We start from the raw sequence: 11,715 nt of genomic DNA, 5'->3' as shown, positions 1-11,715 counted from the left end.
CTCCCCGGCTGGGCTAGTCACGTCAGGATTCTCAAATATTTGTATTTTAAATTACCTTCCCCAAACTGATTAAGGGAGAGTCTAGGGTTGATTTGGACGCCATTTTGTATAAGAGGAAAGGCAGAAGTGACCTCACAATACCACTTAAGAGGAATATTTAATTTAGGGAGTTTTTGTGAGGAACAGGACATCTGGCGTAAGACAAACAAACAAATGGGGAGGTCAAACACACCACAATGTTCTCCTCCCTTCCCCTCCCCTCCCTTCTCTTCCTCTCCCATTCCACCTCCTCCTCCTCCTCCTCTCTGTTCTCCTCTTTCACACCCTCTTTCTCTCCCCTCCTCTCTCACACCCTCCCCCTCTCCCCGTCCCCTCACCTCCCCCTCTCCCTGTCCTCACCCCCCCCACCATCTCCAGTGTTCCTCCAGTGAGCAAGGAAAACCCCAGATAATTTTACTAGTTAGAGGGAGGGGAGGAGAGAGGGAGGAGGGAGGAGGGAGGAGGGAGGGAGAGAGGGAGGAGGGAGGGAGGGAGTAGGAGGGAGGAGGAGGAGGAGGAGAAAGAGGGAGAGAGGGAGGAGGGGAGGCAGGAGGAGGAGGGAGGGAGAGGAGGAGGGAGGGATGGAGGAGGAGGAGGAGAGAGGGAGGAGGAGGGAGGGAGGGAGGAGGGGAGGGAGGGAGGAGGAAAGAGGGGAGGGAGGGAGGGAGGGAGAAAGAGAGGGAGGAAAGGAGAAAGAGAGGAGGGAGGGGAGGAGGGAGAAAGAGAGGGAGGAAAGGAGAAAGAGAGGGAGTGGGGGAGGGAGGGAGAAAGAGAGGGAGCGAGGGAGGGTTTTGGGAAAATATTGTATATATGTCTGTTTATTATTACACATATATATATTATTATATATTATTTATTATTACTATTTTTGTCTTTAGTACTATGGCAGTAGTATGTGGAGGGGGGCGGCTGGTGACAGGGCGCTTGGACATGGGGGCGTGCCAGGGGTTGACAGAGAGGTAACAGGTGTATGACACGAGGGTGACAGGGGGGGGGTTGAGAGGGGCGTTACATGACAGTTAGTACACCTTGTTCTATTCTCATGTTGTTATGTTAATGAGGTTGTTAATTAAATAAGAATTGTGTCATTAGTGAAAACAGACTTGTCATTGTTGGTGTTGGGGAGAGTCATTCTCAGGGCAGTTTAGGGCTGAGGGAGTCTTGTCAGGGCAGTTTAGGGCTGAGGGAGTCTTGTCAGAGCAGTTTATGGCTGAGGGAGTCTTCTCAGGGCAGTTTAGGGCTGAGGGAGACTTCTCAGGGCAGTATAGGGCTGAGGGAGTCTTGTCAGGGCAGTTTAGGGTCGAGGGAGTCTTCTCAGGGCAGTTTATGGCTGAGGGAGTCTTGTGAGGGCAGTTTAGGGCTGAGGTAGTCTTTCAGGGCAGTTTAGGGTCTAGGGAACATTTCTCTAGGCAGTTTAGGGCCGAGGGAACCATTCTCAGGGCAGTTTAGGGACGAGGGAGGTTTCTCAGGGCTACCTCAGACCTTCTTTGACACTGGAGACGTCGAGGAAAAAAGTTTAAGATGACACCTTTTTTAGGGCAAATTTAGGGTCAAACCAGAGAGAGAGAGAGAGTAAATTAGGGTGTACACTAAAAATGTGAAGAATGTGGACAGGAGGATTTTGTGTACCTTTCAACTTTCATCTGTGTGTGTGTGTGTACAGTATATTTGTGTATGTTTAAGAGAGGGAGGGTTCGTGGCCATCAGTTCTCTGTGTGTGTGTGTGTGTGTATGGGAGGGATGGTAGAGAGGGTAGTGACGTGGCAACCCCCTTATGACTCATCAGAGAACTGCCAGACAACACCATCCAGTTAACCTTCACCCTGACAAGCTATCCCGATGCTCAAATATTTTCCCAGTTTTCTCACTCAACTAAAAATTTCACGACTGACTCACTTATTATTGATAATCATGAGCGTTGTTGATAAATGCTAATCAGGAAGAGGATTATCAGATATTCGTAAGCTAATCTGTATATACTACTGGGTACGTATGCCTCTGGGTACGTATGCCTCTGGGTACGTATGCCTCTGGGTACGTTTAGCTCCTCACTGATTCACTTCAAATTATTAGACCAATCAATGATAATCATGACCTCCCCTATTCTTTCTCCCGTATGCTAATCAGTGTAAAGATTGGTAGAGATTCATAAGATTATATTTCCTCCTTAACTGGTGATGTGAGGACGTATCTAACTGGTGATGTGAGGATGTATCTAACTGGTGATGTGAGGATGTATCTAACTGGTGATGTGAGGACGTATTTAACTGGTGATGTGAGGACGTATCTAACTGGTGATGTGAGGACGTATCTAACTGGTGATGTGAGGAGGTATCTAACTGGTGATGTGAGGACGTATCTAACTGGTGATGTGAGGACGTATCTAACTGGTGATGTGAGGACGTATCTAACTGGTGATGTGAGGACGTATCTAACTGGTGATGTGAGGGCGTATCTAACTGGTAATGTGATGCTGGTGATGTGAGGCGTATCTAACTGGTGATGTAGGACGTATCTAACTGGTGATGTGAGGACGTATCTAACTGGTGATGTGAGGACGTATCTAACTGGTGATGTGAGGACGTATCTAACCGGTGATGTGAGGATGTATCTAACTGGTGATGTGAGGACGTATCTATGATGTGAGGACGTATCTAACTGGTGATGTGAGGACGTATCTAACTGGTGATGGAGGATGCTAACTGGTGATGTGAGGACGTATCTAACTGGTGATGTGAGGACGTATCTAACTGGTGATGTGAGGGCGTATCTAACTGGTAATGTGAGGACGTATCTAACTGGTGATGTGAGGACGTATCGTAACTGGTAATGTGAGGACGTATCTAACTGGTGATGTGAGGATGTATGGTAACTGGAGGACGTATCTAACTGGTGATGTGGACGTATCTAACTGGTGATGTGAGGACGTATCTAACCGGTGATGAGGATGTATTGGGTGATGTGAGGACGTATCTAACTGGTGATGTGAGGACGCGTATCTAACTGGTGATGTGGAGGACGTATCTAACTGGTGATGTGAGGATATCTAACTGGTGATGTGAGGACGTATCTAACTGGTGATGTGAGGACGTATCTAACTGGTGATGTGAGGACGTATCTAACTAGGACGTATCTAACTGGTGATGTGAGGACGTATCTAACTGGTGATGTGAGGACGTATCTAACTGGTGATGTGAGGACCGGTGATGTGAGGACGTATCAACTGGTGATGTGAGGGTGATGGAGGACGTATCTAACTGGTGATGTGAGGACGTATCTAACTGGTGATGTGAGGACGTATCTAACTGGTGATGTGAGGACGTATCTAAACTGGTGATGTGAGGACGTATCTAACTGGTGATGAGGATGTATCTAACTGGTGATGTGAGGACGTATCTAACTGGTGATGTGAGGACGTATCTAACTGGTGATGTGGAGTATCTAACTGGTCTAACCGGTGATGTGATGTGGTGATCTAAACTGGTGATGTGAGGACGTATCTAACTGGTGATGTGAGGACGTATCTAACCGGTGATGTGAGGGCGTATCTAATGGTGATGTGAGGACGTATCTAACTGGTGATGGAGGACGTATCTAACTGGTGATGAGGACGCATTCAACCGGTGATGTGAGGATGTATCTAACTGGTGATGTGAGGACGTATCTAACTAACTGGTGATGTGAGGACGTATCTAACTGGTGATGTGAGGACGTATCTAACTGGTGATGTGGGACTGGTGATGTGAGGACGTATCTAACTGGTGATGTGGTGATGGGACGGAACTTGGTGATGTGAGGACGTATCTAACTGGTGATGTGAGGACGTATCTAACTGGTGATGTGAGGATCTAACTGGTGATGTGAGGAGTATCTAACTGGTGATGTGAGGACGTATCTAACTGGTGATGGAGACGTATCTAACTGGTGATGGAGGACGTATCTAACTGGTGATGTGAGGACGTATCTAACCTGGTGATGTGAGGACGTATCTAACTGGTGATGTGAGGACGTATCTAACTGGTGATGTGAGGACGTATCTAACTGGTGATGTGAGGACGTATCTAACTGGTGATGTGAGGACGTATCTAACTGGTGATGTGAGGGCGTTTATAAGCTCCCACAGATTAATTTGGTTGACTTCATAATGTTACTGGTGTCACGTATAATTTGTTCTAAGGTTTCCAAACATTTCCAGACAAAGAATAAACCATTTGGAAGCTTGGTGTGTGTGTGCGTGTATGTATGTGTATGTATGTATGTATGTATGTATGTATATGTGTGTGTGTGTGTGTATGTGTGTGTGTGTGTGTGTGTGTGTTGGTCATTCAGTTTTGTTTTTAGTTCATCATAATATAACTCAGAACACGATTAACGTACTTCAAGTTTTTTCTTCAGACAAGCAATTCACTTATTATATATTTTTTTTTATCTATTTCTCTCTCAAATCACAGCGAGAATTATCTTGATTATTTCTTACCTTATGCCCTGGGGTTCACAGTACGATGTCTCTCCCAACACTGAAGCGAGTTACAGAGACCGGCCTATTATATGACCTGATAGATTGATCCAATAATAACAAGTACATAAGCAATATTTATTAAGCATCCATAATCTGACTGTACTCTGGTAAACGGCTCAAGACGGTATGGATCCGCCGTAAGGGCCAGCGACAGGCGGTGGTCGTGGCTGTGGCAGGGGTCATTCGCACCCTGAAGCCCCCTGGCGACGGACTGTACTCATCATCGTCTGGGCCCCGACATACAGTGCTCCGGGTCAACCTGCTTCTGGTCACAACCGCTGACACGAAATGCAATTGAGTTGACGAGTCAGACCAGAGTTTAGAGATGTATCCCGTACAATACAATAAAGTAATACAGTAAGGTTAAACTATAAGAAATACAAGAAAGTATTACAGTATCACATCTTACAAAGACACGAGTTAGTTCTGGAGTTAAAGTTAAAATCAGATGAAAGGAATCGTGACTTGACTTAACTGTGGTCATAATTAATCAGTTAAACTCTAAATAAGTCATAAGTGTATAAGTTGTGTAAGGTTTATATATACAGTTAAAAGTAACATCATCATGCTGAGGGTTGGTGAGCACAGTCAGTCACTCTAAAACTTTTACAAATTATCTCTACCAATTCACCCATAATTTGCATCTCTCAGGGGACCACAACTTTTAATGTCATTCACCCATCCCTGTCTTCGTTCTCCCTTGGCCCTCCTGCACTCCATTTCACCCATTATTATGTCTACCATTATCCCTTAATTATTGTTCAGTAATGAGACATCCAGTATTAGCAGTTGGGCCATAGTGATTATCCTTAATATGGCCAGAAATAACATTGTATAGGCCTGCCAGTCCACCTACTGCCTTTTGATGGAAGAACGTAACTAATTCTTGATGTGAGAACGTATATCAACAAGCCATTACTATCAATTCTTTATTCTATTCTTATTTCTTAAGCTCCAGTTTAGGATATCTTGGAGGCGTTGTTTACTTGTCATGGTTTAAATGATTTCTAAGTCTAATGTCATGAGGATAAGTGAAGGATTTTTCTTGATGCATTGTTCACGTGTTCTGATCAGGTCACTTCCTGTTCCTTACTGTTAATACACAAGGCAGCGTCTCAGAACAGCACCATGACACAGCACACAGCGGGATAAGACAGCAACGTGAGGCTGTGATCGTCTTTGGGATCATAAGCTTATTCGCGTCGACTAGTGTGTGTGTGTGTGGTGTGTGTGTGTGTGTGTGTGTGTCACGGAGCATCACACACACACACACACACACACGAGGTGCTCCTGACGGTATTGGTCGACCACGTGACACAAAGCTACCACGCCTGGGGACTTTGGGGAGAGAAACAGAGGGGATAAAAGAAGGAATAAAAGGGAAAAATGGGGATAAATAAAGAGAGAGAGGGAGAGGAGGAGGTAGGAGTGTGTGTTTGGGAGAGGTGTGAGAGAGAGAGTGTGAGGGGGAGGTACGAGAGAGAGAGAGAGAAAGAGAGATAATGGGGTGTAGAGGGTAGATGGTGAGGGGGTTCAAGGGACGGATCAGTGACACAGCTGCACGTGAACTCTCTCTCTTCAGGATATAACACCGAATACAGTGAAGCTGCTAATGAGGCTGACACGACAGGTTAATGAGGTTGACACGACAGGTTAATGAGGCTGACACGACCAATGCTAATGAGGTTGACACGACCGGGTTAATGAGGTTGACACCAGGTTAATGAGGTTGACGACTGACCGGTTAATGAGGTTGACACGACAGGTTAATGAGGTTGACACGACCGTTGACACACGACCGGGTTAATGAGGTTGACACGACAAGTTAATGAGGTTGATACGACCGGGTTAATGAGGCTTGTAACGAGGTATGCTTAATGAGGCCATGGTGTGAGGCTGACCAGGGTGTGGTGGACCAGGGTGTGGTGGACCAGGTGTAGAGGACCAGGGTGTGGAGGACCAGGACCAGGTCAGGGTGACCAGGGTGTGGTGGGACCAGGGTGTGGTGGACCTGACTGTGGTGGGACCAGGTATGGAGGACCAGGGGTGGGAGGACCAGGGTGGAGGACCAGGTGGGAGGACCAGGGTGTGGAGGACCAGGGGAGGACCAGTAGACCAGGCTGTGACCAGGGTGTGGTGACCAGGGGTGGAGGACTGTGTGGAGGACCAGGTGTGTGGAGGACCAGGTGGTGGGACCAGGGTGTGGTGGACAGTGTGGTGGACAGGGTGTGGTGGGACCAGGTGGGACCAGGGTGTGGACCAGGGTGTGGTGGACCAGTGTGGTGGGACAGGTGTGGTGGGACCAGAGTGTGGTGGACCAGGGTGTGGTGGACCAGGGTGTGTGGACCAGGGTGTGGGAGGACCAGGGTGGAGGACCAGGGTATGGAGGACCAGGGTGTGGAGGAGACCAGGTGCGTGGAGGACCAGGTGAGGACCAGGGTGTGGTGGACCAGGGTGGGCAACCCTGGGCATGGTGGACCAGGTGTGGTGACCAGGGTGTGGAGGACCAGGTGTGGAGGACCAGGTGTGGAGGACCAGGGTGTGTGGACCAGGTGGTGGACCAGGGTGGAGGACCAGGGTGGAGGACCAGGGGACCAGGTAGGACCAGGGGTGTGGAGGACCAGGGTGGAGGGGGACCAGGGTGTAGGGTGGACCAGGTGTGTGGACCAGGGGTACCAGGGTGACCAGGGTGTGGTGGACCAGGTGTGGTGGACCAGGTGTGGTGAACCAGGGGTGTGGTGGACCAGGGTGTGGAGGACCAGGGTGTGTGGAACCAGGTGTGGTGGACCAGGGTGTGGTGGACCAGGGTGGTGAACCAGGGTGTGCGGTGGTGACCAGGTGTGTGACCAGGGGTGTGGTGAACCAGGGTGTGGACCAGGGTGTGGTGGACCAGGGTGTGGTGGACCAGTGGACCAGGGGTGTGGTGGGACCAGGGGTGTGGTGAACCAGGGTGCGGTGGACCAGGGTGTGGTGGGACCAGGTGTGGACCAGGTGTGTGGACCAGGTGTGGAGGACCAGGGTGTGGTGAACCAGGGTGTGGTGAACCAGGGTGTGGTGGACCAGGGGTGTGTGGTGACCAGGGTGTGGTGAACCAGGGTGGACCAGGTGTGGGTGGACCAGGTATGTACCAGGTGTGTGAACCAGGTGTGGGACCAGGGTGTGGTGGACCAGGGGGGACCAGGGGGGACCAGGGGTGTGGTGGACCAGGGTGTGGTGACCAGTGAGGACCAGGTGTGGTGGAACCAGGGTGTGGTGGACCAGGGTGGGGACCAGGGGGTGTGGTGGACTAGGTGTGGGTGGACCAGGGTGTGGAGGACCAGGTATGGGGGACCAGGGTATGGGGACCAGGTGTGGTGACCAGGGTGTGGTGGACCAGGGTGTGGTGGACCAGGGTGGGGGACCAGGTATGGGGACCAGGGTATGGGGGACCAGGGTGGTGAACCAGGGTGCGGTGGACCAGGTGTGGTGACCAGGGTGTGGTGAACCAGGGTGGGTGGACCAGGGTGTGGTGAACCAGGGTGTGGGAGGGGTGTGACCAGGGTGGTGGACCAGGTGGTGGACCCAGGGTGTGGAGGACCAGGCACCAGGGTGGGTGGACCAGGGTGGGTGACCAGGGCCAGGGGTGTGGTGGACCAGGTGTGGTGAACCAGGGTGGGTGGACCAGGGTGTGGTGGACCAGGGTGTGGTGGTGACCAGGGGTGTGGTGGACCAGGGTGGGTGGGACCAGGGTGTGGACCAGGGTGTGGGAACCAGGTGTGGTGGACCAGGGTGGTGTGGTGGGACCAGGGTGTGGTGGACCAGGTGTGTGTGGGAGGACCAGGGTGTGTGGACCAGGGTGTGGTGGACCAGGGTGCGGTGGACCAGGGGTGTGGGTGGACCAGGGTGTGGTGGACCAGGGTGTGTGGACCAGGTGGACCAGGGTGGAGGACCAGGGTGTGGAGGACCAGGTGGTGTGAGGACCAGGTATGGTGGACCAGGGTGGTGAACCTGTATGGTGGATCATTGGTGGACCAGGGTGTGGAGGACCAGGGTATGGTGGACCAGGGTGTGGTGGACCAGGGTGTGGAGGACCAGGGTGTGGTGGACCAGGGTGTGGTGGACCAGGGTGTAGTGCATGGACCAGGCAGGGTGAGGCTGTGGCGTCAGATCGATGGTGCGGCGCCAGGCAGCCACACCCAACCCCCCACACTGTCTCTCACCAGCCTGGCATCCTGCTGTGTCTCATCTCTTATGTCTCTTACTGCCCGTGTCTCTCATCTCCTGTGTCTCTTATCTCTTGTGTCTCTCACCTGTGTCTCTTAACCTTTGTCTTTGATCTCCTATGCCTCTCTTCTGTGTCTCTCACCTGTCTCTCATCTCCTGTTTCTCTCTCTCTCTTGTGTCTCTCATCTCCTGTGTCTCTCACCTGTCTCCCACCTCTTGTGTCTCATCTATAGGCATGGTGGTACATTAGGGACTGTGTGGATATAGTACACTGTGGGCTGAGTGTGGTGAGTAATGACTGGTATGGAGGTGATGATGATGATGATGATGATGATGATGATGATGAAGAAGAAGAAGAAGAAGAAGAAACAAACAGAAGATAAAAAACAAAGACAGACAGACTACAATTAATATATCCGTCTCACATTGTTGATATCTCTACACTATGCAACACGACTGCAACATAACACAATCCCCTCCCTCCCGCACCCCACTCCCTCCCTCCCCCTCACCCCCTCCCTCACCCCCTCACCCCTCCCCTCCACCTCCCATCCCTCCTCACCCCTCCCCTCACCCTCCTCACCTCCCCTCCTCCCCCTCACCCCTCCACCCTCACCCTCCCCCTCCCCTCACCCCTCCTCCCCTCACCCCTCCCTCACCCTCCTCCCTCACCCCCTCCCTCACCTTCCCTCCCTCCCCTCCCCCCCCTCACCCCCCACCACTACCCATGCCTTTCTCGCCCAAACTTTCTCACAAATCCAACTAACTATTTTTTTTGTAGTTGATTACAATGACGTTTATTATACCTGTAGGAACGAGTCTGTGTCTGTCTGTGGGAGAGAGAGAGAGAGAGAGAGAGAGAGAGAGAGAGAGAGAGAGAGGGAAGTGGTACCCGGTCAAGGGAGAAACAGGACCATTGTTTATATGTTAGTTCCGGCCAGAGGAGGTGCTACACCTACCCTGTGTATACAAGACTCCCTTCCTCCCTCCTATCAACCTCCCTACCTCTCTCTCCCTACCTCTCCTCGCTCTCCCTACATCTCCTCACCCTGCCTACTTCTCTCCCTACCTCTCCTCGCTCTCCCTACATCTCCTCACCCTGCCTACTTCTCTCCCTACCTCTTCTCATCCTCCCTACTTACCTCTCCTCGCTTCATTATCCGTCCCTTATTTCCTCCTTCTCTCACCCTCCTTTACTTTACTCATTCTCTTACCCTTCCTTCCCTGTCTCCTCACCTCGCTCCCTCATCTTTCTCTTATTTCTACCTTATTATTTGTGAATGAGTGAGAGACTGTTAATGGAGAGTAAGAGACTATTAGTGAGGAGTGAGAGACAGAGAAAGAGATTCGTGAACGTTTGGGGTGGAGGAGGAGCTTCCGTTCCCCTCCCTCCAATCACCCCCTGTAGCGCGGGAACCAGGAAGTGTCATTGACCTCAGAGACAACCACCATTACCACCACTACTACCACCCCCCACCACTAACACGACCACTACCACTAACAACAACAATACCACCAACACCACAACCACCATCGCTAATAACATCACCACCACCACCACTACCCTTGGCATAGTGTACAATTACCTCAACAGTAGACGTCAGACGTATATAGCTGACTCACTTAATCCAGACTCAAATTAAAAATAACATCAAAGGTTTTTTTTCATAATAATTAAAAAAGTTTACTGATAAAATTAAACGTTTTCTACATATTCTTTTATAATTAAAGGCCAAAAACAGATTCTCAATGGGTCGTGTGGTTGAATTTCTCGTAACTAGAGGTATATGTAACTAACTGCTTCACTGTAAGTTATAATACTAAAATAACTTAAAAAATGAAATTAAAATAACACTGAGATTTTACCTTAACTAGTTATGTACTTGAGACAAAATTAACACTTGATAGACTTAGTGTGTCGTGAGTGTGTTTGTCGTTCACCTCCTTTGTATTTATGTGAATATTTGTATATAATATTTAGGATATTATGAAGATTAACCCCCAACTTATTTCACCTGAAGATTGGCCACACTAACTTAACCCAACCTAACCTAACCTAACCTAACCTAACCTAACCTAACCTAACCCCCTCCAGGTAGCGTTAGGGTGTTAAATCATCAGATGAAATAAACTGGTGGGGGGGGGGCTATTCTTCAGGTGATCCAATTTCTTGCCAAACTTCCTGGACGGTGTTAGTGCGGCCATAACTCACACAACACAACAATCCAAACACACAACTATTTGACCTCATTGCCAGAGGTTAAAGTCAGGGGTCATTTGATATCATAACTTTCATAACCATCAACATCATTTATTTTTCTGCTTAATACTGGTTAATATTCCCTATATATATATATATATATATATATATATATATATATATATATATATATATATATATATATATATATATATATATATAGAGAGAGAGAGAGAGAGTTGGGTGATCTCAGTCAAGGATGGTTTACAGGGGGCGTTGTCCTCTCTCTCTCTCTCTCTCTCTCGACTCAATCTTCTTATCTAATATTTATATAATGAATATTGATTTAGCCAACACCTCACCCTGCCCCTGTTGCCTTACCTAGCTCGCCCCTTTGATCGTGGGATTCTGTCCAATGTGATTTTGTCCAGTGAGAGCTTTTCCTGTAAGACACCTGGGGTCACACTAGCCAGCCAGCAGCCGGTGTAATCCTATGACTGTCCCTAAATCTCACGCTCTTCACACACACTCTTACGATATATTAAATTAAGAATAAAGACACTAGGGTTAGGTTAGATTATGTTGAGTTAGGTCAGGGGTTATTACAACAGCAGTATAATATTGAGCCAATAAAAGCCTTGGTTGGATCCCCGAAAAAAGAAAAGCTCCCTAATAAGACTACTACGATGTGTGTAATGATAATAATAATAATAATGATAATAATGATAATAATTAATACACATAGCATATCTGT

Source organism: Homarus americanus, unplaced genomic scaffold (assembly GCF_018991925.1).
Source record: "Homarus americanus isolate GMGI-L3 unplaced genomic scaffold, GMGI_Hamer_2.0 scaffold34345, whole genome shotgun sequence".
NCBI lineage: Eukaryota > Metazoa > Arthropoda > Malacostraca > Decapoda > Nephropidae > Homarus > Homarus americanus.
The sequence above is the reverse complement of the archived record's forward strand: the minus strand, read 5'-3'. Positions refer to the sequence as shown.